The sequence below is a fragment of the Apis cerana genome, linkage group LG10, assembly GCF_029169275.1.
Source record: "Apis cerana isolate GH-2021 linkage group LG10, AcerK_1.0, whole genome shotgun sequence".
NCBI classification, from domain to species: Eukaryota; Metazoa; Arthropoda; class Insecta; order Hymenoptera; family Apidae; genus Apis; species Apis cerana.
In genome coordinates, this window is record NC_083861.1 from 4,085,993 (window position 1) to 4,098,312 (window position 12,320).

At 42.8% G+C, this 12,320-nt stretch overlaps 1 long non-coding RNA gene across 2 annotated transcripts in view; it reads left to right on the top strand.

The window, feature by feature from the left end:
• LOC107994201 (uncharacterized) overlaps positions 1-12,320 on the top strand; it is a 63,143-nt gene that overhangs the window by 25,309 nt on the left and 25,514 nt on the right. For both annotated transcript variants that reach the window (XR_009831536.1, XR_001765273.3), the window contains exon 3: positions 3,396-3,482. This is a non-coding gene — a long non-coding RNA (uncharacterized LOC107994201). The remainder of the gene's footprint in view (positions 1-3,395; positions 3,483-12,320) is intronic.

Here is a 12,320-nt window from a genome sequence, read left to right on the forward strand (position 1 = left end):
AATTACCTGTACAATCCTTTATTACCTCTCATCCCCTTAAAAAAAAAAAGAAAAATAAAATAACACACCCTAATGACACGCCGATTAAAAAAAAAAGAAACCATCGCACGTGCAAAAAACTTATTCATCAACCCAACTATGCAACATCGGCAAACTATCCTCTCCACAGTCGAAAACCAACCCCTTCCATCCACCTCGAACAATCTCTATTCGCCGCGGCTCGTCGAGGTAACACCGTCGGAAACGAGACGTCTCCTTGCACCCTATTCTCCCGCCTTTCGCCACCCCACACCACCCCCGATGGCGAAACGAGGTCCGTGAAAAACCAGACGCCGCTTACTTTCGAAAATTTCCTTGCACGCTGGTCAGGCACGACCTTCTCTCTCTCGAGGGATCGTTGAACGAGGGTGAAGAGGGTACGAGGGGGGAAGGAGAGAGGGGGACACAGGGTGAGAAGGATACGGTGTGTTGAACCGGGTGGAGGATGGAGAGAGATGGGAGAGGAGGAATGGAGCGACGGGGGAGGGTGGAAAGGAGGGGGTTGGCGCGGCGGTCGGCAAGGACTACGAGATCAATATGTATGTTGGGGGATGTGGACCACGTGGGTCGGGGGTGGCCAGCAACCGGCGGCTGCTGATTGGCCAACGGCCACCCCAAGGCCACGCCCACTCCCACACACGGTGTCTTAAAGCCCCGACGAAGCGACAACCACCCTATATACCTTGGTGAACAGCCACCGCAAAAGCAGAGGGACGTTGGGGGTGGCTGCTACCGGTGGATGCACGATGCCAACACTCTCTACACACCCCTAACACTGTTACCGAATTCGGTAGAATCATCGAAAATTGAAAACCGACTCGTCTTTACCTTCGTCTTCCTTTTATTCTCCTTTTCGTGGCTTTTCTACAGGATGGGGGGAGGATGAGGAAGGATAATGTCCCCCTCCCTTCATCACGATGGTATGATTCGATTAAGTCGATGCCTAGGTAACACAGTTTTGGAGTTTTGGAGAAATTGGTTTTCTTATCTTTTATTTCTCTTTCCGGTAGGTTGCTAGAAAACTATCCCTACGGTTGATGGTTCGTATTTCGATCGAACAGATGGCGAAGGAAATGTATGTAGTTTCTTAAGTTTTGGAGGATATGGATTGTAGCAGACGTTCGATTGTTCTCTTCCTGTTTTTTATTTTTTTATTATTTCCATGTTTCTTCTTTATGGAAAAATTTAAAACCACATTGATAGTAACTCGAATTAGAAGTAAGATAGAAGAATGTAGAAACTAGTTTTTATGGTGAATAACAGGTGAAGCGTCTGATGTTAATATGGAATGGAATACTGGTTCCGCGAGCCTGTTCAGTCGTTGCGGCTTTCTTGTCTAATTTACATTCGCGTTGATTCGAGCGTCACGATCGAGGGTTAAAATGGGGGTTAACAGGTTGCGTGAAAAGATTGATAACTTTACGAGTGAATATTATAGTAATTAAATATGGAATATCTGATTGAATTTTTAATTTGATCTTGATTTTATTACGCTTTAGGGAATTTTCTTTGAACGAGTAAGGAATATCCAATTTAAAAAGTATTATAATCGAGAAATGCGGGTAAAATTTCCCATTTCTGTTCTTTTATTAAAGTAATCAAAAATTTAGAATGATTAATAATTAATAAGATTAATAATTAACAAAGAAATTCTTTCATTCGATCCTCAGAATTAATGTAATTTTTTTACATTGAATTTTATTAAAATTAGAACTTTTTTATTTTACTGTTCATATATTAGGATATTAGATTTGTACAAAAAAAAATGATACATCATAGCTATTTGCATCACTTTGTACAAATCTGAAAGTTACGACAAATGAAAATTAACTGTGAAAACTATTACTACATTTTATCGATATTACGCAATAAGAGAAATTAATTCTGGTTGTTCTGGAAAATCCTTTAAATACAAAGTGAATTGTTCTCGATCGAGAGAATCGATTCGAAGAAAATCGAATATCATTTCTCTTAAGTAACCACGGGATTAAAGAAGCGAATTCCCATTACATCAATTAACAAATTGTTCGATTAATCGATTCGTCAGAGCGTGTACGATTCGCCATTGGATTTAATTAGCCGTGTAGATCTGGAAAGCAAGTCGTGAATGGGTAACGATATTATCCAACCCTTCTGACGATCGTCGATAAACGAGAATCACTCCTTCCACTAATTCTCCCTTTCGACCCCTTCTTCGCATAGATTCGAAAAGAAATCAGGAAATTGCGCGTTTGACGGTTACGAAACGGTCCAAGGATTGATCAAACCTTCTGAAATTATTTTCATCAATGAAACGTAAGTTAAGCGATCGAATACGAGGCTTCAAAGTGGCGAGTAATTTAACGAGTGGAAGTTAAATGGGTTAATTGATGAAATTATTAGAATTGGAATTTAATTATCAATTGTAGGAAAAGATAGAATTTTCTTGAATGATTCTGATTGATAAAATGTCTATATAAAGTAGTATTCCTTCTGAAAAATATTTTAGTTTTAAAATTGAAAAATGAATATACAGTAATCACAAATTATCACTTACCATCGAATCTCAATCAAAATTAATACATTCTCGATTAATTCACCCTATTATGCCTCGTCATTCTTCCATGGCTCCGTTAACCGTCTTAAAAATACTTCCACACTTTTCGATCCTCGATCACTTCGAAATTAATCAGTCAAACAATTTTTCAAAATTCCCCAATTTTTCTTCCCTCGCAACAATAATTTCGATTCGATTAAATTCGAAGATATTCGTGTCGATCGTTCGCCAGCAAATGAGATGGTTGAAACTTTCAACGTTATTTCCGCACGATCCTGTCCCCGATTCATTCCTTCTCTTCTTCTTCTCGTAAAATATTCAACCCTCGTGGACGTAGCGCAAGATTTCATCGGCATATACGATTCACACACATAACGATGACGGTTCCCTTTGAACACTTGTTCCATTAAAATGGCTCCGACAGCTTCGCTAATTAGTCGATCAGGCACCACTTAAACATGGCGGAGCAATTAGGAGGGGCGGATGCGGAGGATAAGTCGTTCAGATCAAACGTTGATCGCCTCTTTGATTGATATTCGATTGGAATTTTCGGGAAATATATCGCCGATATCTCTTGTTCACCATTTCATTAAATTATAACTTCATATTAAATTATATATCGTTTGAAACGAACGTTCGATATTCATTCATCGATAAGAGACTGTTGTAAATTATCCTCATCCATTCGTCAAAGCATCTTTCATCATCGCATATCAGAAGAAATATTTCTTCAACAACGACAAACGAGATTAGAAGCTTATCAAATGATAACTTTTTCTTACAAATCCACATACTAATTCATATGTTCGTATGTTCACAGATTTATTTCCGGAACAGCATCTAGGTCTAAAGGTGTAAAGGAGCGATGCGGATTCATTAGAGGGAGGTCTTCGTCAAACCCCCATAGGTATGCTTGCTCATAATAAACTATATACGCTTCTCGTTTATAATAGAAAACGGCACCCTAGCGATCGTTTTGGATACTTGGCGAAAATGATAGCCGTTCCATAATTAAATGCACTGCTCGCATGGAACGCGTGCACCCTGTCCCATAAAGCATATTAATGGGTGGAAGTTGGAGGAGATGCGGCTGCTTTTAATAAGCCGCTTACGAGCTCGTGTTTGATTCGCGTCTTGTAACTTGCCACGGTATTTCTCTTCAAGAGAAGAATAATCTTTTGGCCGGAGAGGGCCGCCTTTTTAGACGAATATCGCGGAGAAGATTTGGGTGGCTTTTATTTTCTTCCTTAGGCGGGTAAGGGATTCGTTTTTCATCCTCATGTTTGTGCTAGTTTTGGCATTATTAAGATGAAGTTTATTTCATGGTTTAAGAGAGAGGGAGAATTTTGAGAGTGAATCGAATAAGTTTATGCATTTGATGATGGATTAATATGTTACTTTTTTAAAATTAATGTAATTTATAAAATTTCATAAATGCAATATTTTATTGTAACAAATCGAGCTCCATTAATAAAATATTGCTTTATATAACTTGTTAATTGATAAATAAACAATTGTGCAATCAAGAGAGGAAATAAATAACAAATACATATATACACGGACTTCAATAATACTTTAGTAATCAATAAATTGCATAACGATGTTATATAAAAATTTAATATCTAAAATAAACTATACGCTTTTAAATATCATTATCCGTTTTAGAAAAAGAAAAAAGAAACAAAATTTTATTCCTTCTCAAAAAGAAACAAGAACATGATAATCTATCTACTAAAAAAAAAAAAAAAATATTATCGTTGCAATCGTCCCTCAATAAACAACGAATGATAAACTCGTTCCAAAATTTCTTTGCCGAAGAATCATCTTCTTACGATGGATAAACTTGCTCGCGATATTTTTCCCCTCCCTTCTCTGTATTAACATCACAGATCATTTTATCTCACGGAATAAAACGAAAACGAACTGCCAATGGAAAAACGGGCCGTCAAACTTTACGATAATGCGGTTTTTTCCCGTGGAAAGCGAATTTTCTGGGGAAAAAGGGGATGGAAAGGTTAGGAAGGAAAACTAAAAGTACTACCACAAGCCGAGTCGGCGCGACGAAAGAAACGTTCGCGTGTATCCCCCCTCTCTCTCTCTCTCTGCTTCTTTTCCATCCCTTCTTCCGCCCCCGCCAACCCCACCGACACTTGCCGAAGTTTTCATTCATAATTAGAGGGAAAAAAGGGGTGAAAGTGGGTCAGCTGGCGCGCGACGACGGAACCGCCACTTGTAGAGGCGATAAGGAGGCAAAGCCATCCGCGAAATCGTTAGCCCCACTTTTTTGTTACAATTAAGCATGGAAGCATTTTTATTATTTTTTTCTTTTTTATTTTAGTAGATATCGTTCTTCGTAATTTGTTAATTCTCTATCAGTTTGGATTTATTAATATCCAAGTTTGTTTTCGATAGATAGGATTTTTATCTATTTTTGAGAGGTTTAATATTTAAATTATTTTTTTTTATATTATATAAGAAGGTTTGTTAGTTTGTTTATTTTAATACCGTTTAACGTGAAAGTGAATTAGTTTAAATCTGTTTTTTAGGGAAAGAAGAATAATTAAATATATTTTGTAGGATTTTTAATAGATTGAACGATGATTTGAGAACAATTTGCGTTCACACAAACAGATTCTTTTTATTAATCATTAAATCCATTTATGCGGATATATGTATTAAAATTTCGTTTCAATCCCATGGAGTTTAAACTCCATGATTGACTGTTGAAGAAAAATAGAAAAATTGAAGCGAACTTTTTCATCGTTATGGACTTTAAAAAATGTCTTAAAAAAATTCCAAGATACTTACCATTCCAATGTTTACGAGTGGTCGTGATAAAAATAAAAATCCAGGAGAAAGAAATTCGCTCGATTCACCCACGAGCCAATTTCTTTACACATAGATTACGTATCGTAATAAATAACATTTTTCTCGTATCGGTGTTTTCAAATATCTTCGTGCCTCAATAACGAGGTTCTTTCTATTTACAAAGCAAATTGGAAAGCGATTTATACAACGTATAAATAACACTCTCCGTGTGTATCTCATTTCAAAGACAGATACGCGAAACTTTGTATTTACATTTTCTTTCTATGTTTATATATTCGAAATATTCCGAGAAATACAAGTTCCGAGAAATAATCGCTTCAACAGCGGCGCGTGAACAATACATAAACACGGCGAGGAGGAGCGAAGCCAGTTGCGAGCAAGACGCGGCGGAACGAGTCCATCCAGCGTGAGCACTCGTGGAAAAACGTTGCAAGACGAGGCAGGAAACAATGCAATTTGCCGTCTGGTAACCGGGCCAGCGAGGGTGAAGGGTTGCCGTCCCGAGGAGGAAAAAAGGCGACCGAATCTACCTCGACGAAGTGAAAACATCGACGAGAGAGAAAAAAAAAAACAAGCGCGAGAAGAGAAAGAGCGAGATCGAGTTTTCGAGGGAGAGGAGGGGGTAAGAAGGGATCGGCGTCGGCGTTTTCATTCATAATTAGAGAAAAAACAGAGAGGTGGCGGGCGCAAAAGGGAAGGCGTGCCTCGAAATAAGACGGTGGGAAGAGGAGAGGGTGAAGGGTGGACGAGGATGGAAGAGTTCTCTACGTAGTACGCTCTCTACGTAGTAGAAAGAAAGAGTCAATGAAGAAAGTGGCGAAGCCGGCGCCGGTGGGGGTGGCTGCTCAATGAATAAGAGGATAAGAGAGGAAGAATGGTGGCGAAGACGGCGGTGGGACGAGGAGAAACGACGGAGGCTGAAGGAAGTCGAGAAAGAAAGAGAAAGAGAGTGAGAGAGTGAGAGAGGGAGAAAGAGAGAGAGAGAGAAGAAAGAGTGGAAGGGGGTGAATGGTGGCGCGCGCCAGAACGGGAATGGGGGTGAAACCGAGTTGCGGGGAATCTTAAAGACTTTCGCCATTCTGTTAATTTTCTTCTTAAAGTGGGTTAAATTATTTTATGACTTCCGCCGCGTTCTTCGCCCCCTCCTTTCCCTCTTCTCTTCTCTCTTTCGCGGGGTGGTGGCGCGAGTCACCCCTGAATCTAATCCACGGCCGCCTCCGTCACGTTCGCGGCATCGTGAAAAGCGTAATTCCCTCTTTGTCTCGTTCTCACCCCCTCGTCCCCCTAGGCCACCACCTGTGCCTTCTTCTACTCAACCGGTTCTCTCTACCGACTCACCCCTCCCCCCAACCCCTTTTCTTTCCAGACTTCTCTATGCAACTGAAAGTATCAGCCGCGTCTTTTCTCGCGCTTCTCCCCCTCCCCCTCACCTTTCCCCCTCCCCACCGGAGGACTCTTTCCGCGAACTGTGCGGAAAGTTTCCGCTTCTTCCGCTCCCGAACCTCTCGACCTCGACACTCTTCCAACTCCGTCAGCTGATCATTTCATTTTCTATGAATCCCGCGATATCGATATCGGTTAGTTAATTTCATTTATTCGATTTATATTTATTCGTCGCTCGGCGATTTTCTTGATTCTTCTGAATGGATTTCTCTTTTCGATAGGATTCTTTGGATTTTGATACGTAGAGGGTGGTTTCTTCCACGAGTTTTGTATTTGCGTTATTTCTTATTCGTTTTGAGTAAGGATATAATGTGTTATTTTATAGGGTTTTTTTAGTTATTTGAAAATAAGGTTTTGCAATTTCTAATATGAATTTATGATTGAATTTATTTCAAAAAAGGGGATGGTTTATTATTCTTTCGTTTTTATTACGTTGTTATGCGAGTTGTGTTTTATAATTTTTATTGTATTACTTCAATTAATATTGTTATTTTACAATTACAAAGATATTTCACTATTATATCAATTTAAGTAATATAAAGGATAATAATTGGAATACGTCTTTGTGTTATTTAAATGGATATAATATTGGAATATTGATTTAAATTTTTTAACAAATGCGTGATTTCTTGTCTTCATTTTAATTTGAAACGCTTAACATCGTCTCTCTTTCTCTCTTTCTCTCTCTCTCTCTAAACGGATCGGCGAGAAGAGCTTCTGGTATTTCCTCCGGAGGAGAAACTTAGCCGATGTTACAAACTTTATAAAGTTTCGCCATTTACTCGGGCAAAAACGAGGAAACTGGCGCGAGCAAACAAAATCATGGTTCGAAAAGTACTCTCCGACCTTCGACATCTTTCCAGAGTTTAACGGGCGCGATTATTACTTTACACCGCAGCTCTTACTTTCCACTCTCGGCCGTTGTTCGTTCCCAAACAATTTTACACGGACACGCCACTTTCTTAAATTCAACCTTTACGCTCTGGAACAAGCATTTTCCTCTCAATTTCCCTCGATACCGGCAATCCATCTCTCTCATCGCACATTCATTTTTCATTCCTTCTATTATACATTTCCACGATGTTACAACTCCTTTCGTAATCGTTTATTTAGTATAATGTAAGATCGAATGAAAAATTAAACGAAAACACTATTCATACGCAATTCTTCGAATATAACGATTTACATGACGATATTGTTGTAGGATTCGTTAATTTTCGAAATTTGAAATCATTGTTATCGATTATACGATCTCAAGAAGCAGCGCTATTTACCTTGAAATCGAACGATTCTTCGATCGACGACAATCTCGACGAGTATAAAATTTACGGACGAAGAACAGAGCCGTGAAAACTCGGCGGAAGCCTGAAATCGCTGGCTTCTACTTCCACCAAGTAATTATTCTTTCTCGACGCGTCGCCGGTGATAAACAAGCCACCTGTAAGTCGCGTCTCCGGATGCAGCGAACGCATGGAGGAAGGAGAGCGCGAAGCAAGACGTCGTTGGCCAAGAGAGGATCGTCGAGGAAGAATTATCGACCTCCTCGCCACCCTCCTTCCACCATCCTTCCTTCCTAAACGCTGAAAATAAACCCGAAAAACTTTCTAAAACGATCCATCCACGATTCGTCTCCATCTAAACTCATCCCTCGTTAAAAAAAAAATCTTCATGGAAAGAGGACAAGAGCAATGCGACGCGACGATTGATTAAAAAGCAGGAAACAAGAACGACAAAGCGGATGGACACTGGACTGGAGAAAGCAACGTTCTCTCGTCCACCCCTGTTCCGTGGGGAGAGGTATCGCATACGTAGATACATGTATACCGATACAAAGACAGAGACAGGGGTGGGCCACGATCGGTCGAGACCCTGCGCCGGCCAATGGCGTTTCACCCCCGTGGTGAGGGTGGGTTGCCATGGTAACCCCTCGCCATACACGTACGTGGCACGTAAAGGCACGTATACATGTACGCGTGACGCTCACTCTCGGGTTTCGCCAGGCCAGAGGGGGATGACTAGGGTGGTTGGTGAGGCAAACGGAGGCCGGGCCGAGGGGGGAGAGGGAGGGGGGATCGGCGGGAAGGGTGGCGTTGGTGGCGAAGGTGAGGTTGAGTGAACGGGGGGGCGAACAAGGGGGTGGCGGAGTAGGAGAGGAGGGGGAGGAGGAGAGACGGGATACCTCTTCCACCCTTGGACAAGCCCAATCGATCGAGGTGTGCTTCGGCCGGACGAAACTCACCCTCTGTCAGCCCGCCCTCCTCGATCTAGCAGCCTCGTACCACCGTTACCATCGCCACCACCATCGTCACCACCAGATCTCCTCTCTCTCTCTCTCTCTCTCCCCCCTCTCTCTCTCTCTCGCTCGCTTTTTCTTTCTCCCTCTTTCTACCCTCCAAAGCAACGGTGCCTGTTATTTGAATGGAGAGGAAGGAGAGGGTGGCGACGTTGGACGGGGGTTGAATGTGACAGAGTGCCACCCCCGAGGGCCTCTCCCGTCGAAAGTGCGGCGAGCACAGAGACTCTTCTCTCCGCTTGTCTCTCCCCCTCCCCTCCCCCTTCTGTCCCTTACTCTCCATCTCCATTCCGCTTGTTCCCTTCCATCTTTCCATCTCTCCCTCTCGCTTCGCCCTCCCCACACCTGCAGCCTGCCGCCGCTGCCGCCTCCTGCTCCGGCTTCGTAGGGTGGCTCGCAGGGGGTTGCGGAGGAACGGCGGGGGTGGTGGCGTGGACAGAAATCAATATAAGACGGGCCTCCACGTATTCCTGCCCTCTCGCTCGCGCGCAACCAGCCTCCCTTATGTTTGTCTCCCCGCGTATACGCGTCCTTGTCGCACCCACCTCCCACTTGGGCCACGTTCCTCGTCCATCGAACCGAGGGGATCCCGTCGTCGTATCTCTGTTCCGCTCTCTATCTCGCCCGCCCTCCCTCCTCCCTCTCCCTCCCTACCGCCCTCCACATCCCACCTCCCACACCACGCTCCCTCGAGGGTGGACTAACACACGTACACGGACACAGGCTCCATACACGTGCGAACGAACACGTAGCGAGGAAAACGCGAGCGCGCGCGCTGGCAAACCAACCATTTCTGTATAGGGTGTGTTTCGACGTGTAACGGGTGGCTCGATAATACGGGAAGAATCGTTTGGGGAACGAAGTTCAATCGAGAGATGAATAAGGAGGATCGTTGGATCTTTCTTCCTCCTCTTGAATCGTAGAATAATATTGGAAAGAAGGAATTTTCCGACCAATTATCTTAGTCGGAGTTAGTCGTAACAGGGAGCACATCTTTCTCTCCGACTTTCGATCGAGATACGGGAAAAGTTTCTGAAAAGTTGCCGCGCCGATGAAACTCTCTCCATAAATCCAACGAAGAAAAAGGAGCGGAGGGACTGCGTTGGAGAACGAAGGAGCATATGAAAAGAATAGAAGATAGAGAGAGAGACGTGAAAGTCGGAGGAGAAAGCGATCTGAAAAATCTGAATTACAAATCCCTGTCGGTTCCTCGCTGCTCAATTAACTTTCGCTTTCCTCGAGACTTAATCCCACGGATCGGTAAGGGTCGCGAGGTGGACGACGAGGTCGAGATACTTCGTGGACACCCGTTTCGTCGCGGTATATAGGATCGATAGAAGGACAGCAAACGTGTGGGGAGAGTGGAGTTCGTATCCTGCGGATAAGGGAACGGCATCCATAAATTACGACGCAACTCTGCAGGGTAAAAGTCCTGTACAAGAGACCTCCTATGTACGGCTGAGGTCTCTTCCAGCCACCCTTTTCCTTCTTCCCTCCCCTTAACCCTCCTCGAGCTCCCTTTACGACCAAAACCCGCGAGGGCTGAGGGTAGGCGTGCTTCGGAACTATAAATTTTATCGTTAAGTTGTTTAGAATCGCGGTCTCGTGAACCATTTCGCGCTATACCACCCCCGACTTGATTTCGGCCACTTACTTCTTACCGAACTCTGGATGTCGATGGTGATCTGTAGATAGAAGGAAGATAAAGAAATTGTACGTGCTGGACGCCATTCTGATGGCGATCCATTTGAACAGATTTTGGATAGAAATTTCGTTTTCGGTGAGAGCGTCTAACGAAGAAGCTGATAAGAATATTGTCTAATAGTTAAAAATAGATTTAAAATTAAATGGAAACGAATTAATCGAATGATTGAAATTTAAAATAGGAATAATATCATATGATATCAGATTAGATTGTTTATCGTTTGAGGAAAATGAAATTAAGCGTGAGAAAAATAAACTTTTCGAAAGTGATTCCATTAGAGAACATTTGGGATACGAAATATATTTTAAGATACAATATTCGCATTGATCGACGTGTCGTTGTCAACATTTATTATTAAATCATTCTATTATTCGAAACATTGCAAAAGGACACAATTCTGAAATAATCCAACGAAACAAATAAATTCGAGCACCAATTTCGTCAATTTCAACGCAACGTCAATTCACCCAACTTATCATATATCAATTCGAGAATCGAGATACGGGAAGCGAGCGTCGTCGAGGAAGAAAAAAGAGCCTGAAGAAAAGAAGAGAAACTAAGAAAAAAAAGAAAAACGGAGGAGGAACGTTCCACGTGGCACGCGGCCTACAAAGAAACAAAAAAACTTCTGTCGTCATCGTCCTCGAGGGTGGTAAGCCCAAGTGGTGGGCGAGAGGGATGGTCTGGCGGGGTGTTATCGAGGAGAATGGCGCGAGGGGAGGGGGTTGGTCGAAAACGCGGGTGATGGCGATGCCTCCTACCTTCCATGCTCGGCCAAAGGAAAGAAATAGCAATGGGTATAAAGGATGGCCAGGGAGAGGGGGTGGATTCGATTCCTCGAAAAACTGTACGTTTTTCTCGCCGATAGAATGGCCGGGACGTCACCTGAATACATTATGTGTTTTCCACCCCTGGGGCTAGGATATTGAAATTTTTAATATCGAAGGGTGGCGACCGAGGGGGTTGGTCGGGCGGCGGACGAGGGCGGGATGGATGGAGAGCAGTCGAACGTCTATGGCTTCACGAAGCATCCCTCATGTAACCACCCTCCCACGGCGATCCCTTATTTTGCCGTCGATATAACCGCTGCTGGATATATGCGCGCGCGCGCACGCGTGTGTATATATGTGTGCATTTTACGTGTCTTTGCTGCACAATGAGTGTGTACACGCGTGGACGCGTGTTTGTGCTCCAGCGTATGTTTGTGTTTGGATATAACGGCGACGGATATATGGACGAGGAACTCTGCAGGAAGTTGTTGCATTATCGTTAACTGTCACTTCTTCCGGAGATCGATAACTGGTTGATTCGAATTATCTTCGATTTTTGATGGTTCGTTGATCCCGAATTCGTTGGAATATTTTCGATGGAGAAATTTAAATAGAAATTGTAGTTCTTAGGAGGATAAAAAGGATTTTTGATATTTGAATTAGGGAGATGTGAGATTCTTTCGTAAGATGAAAAGAAGTAATATT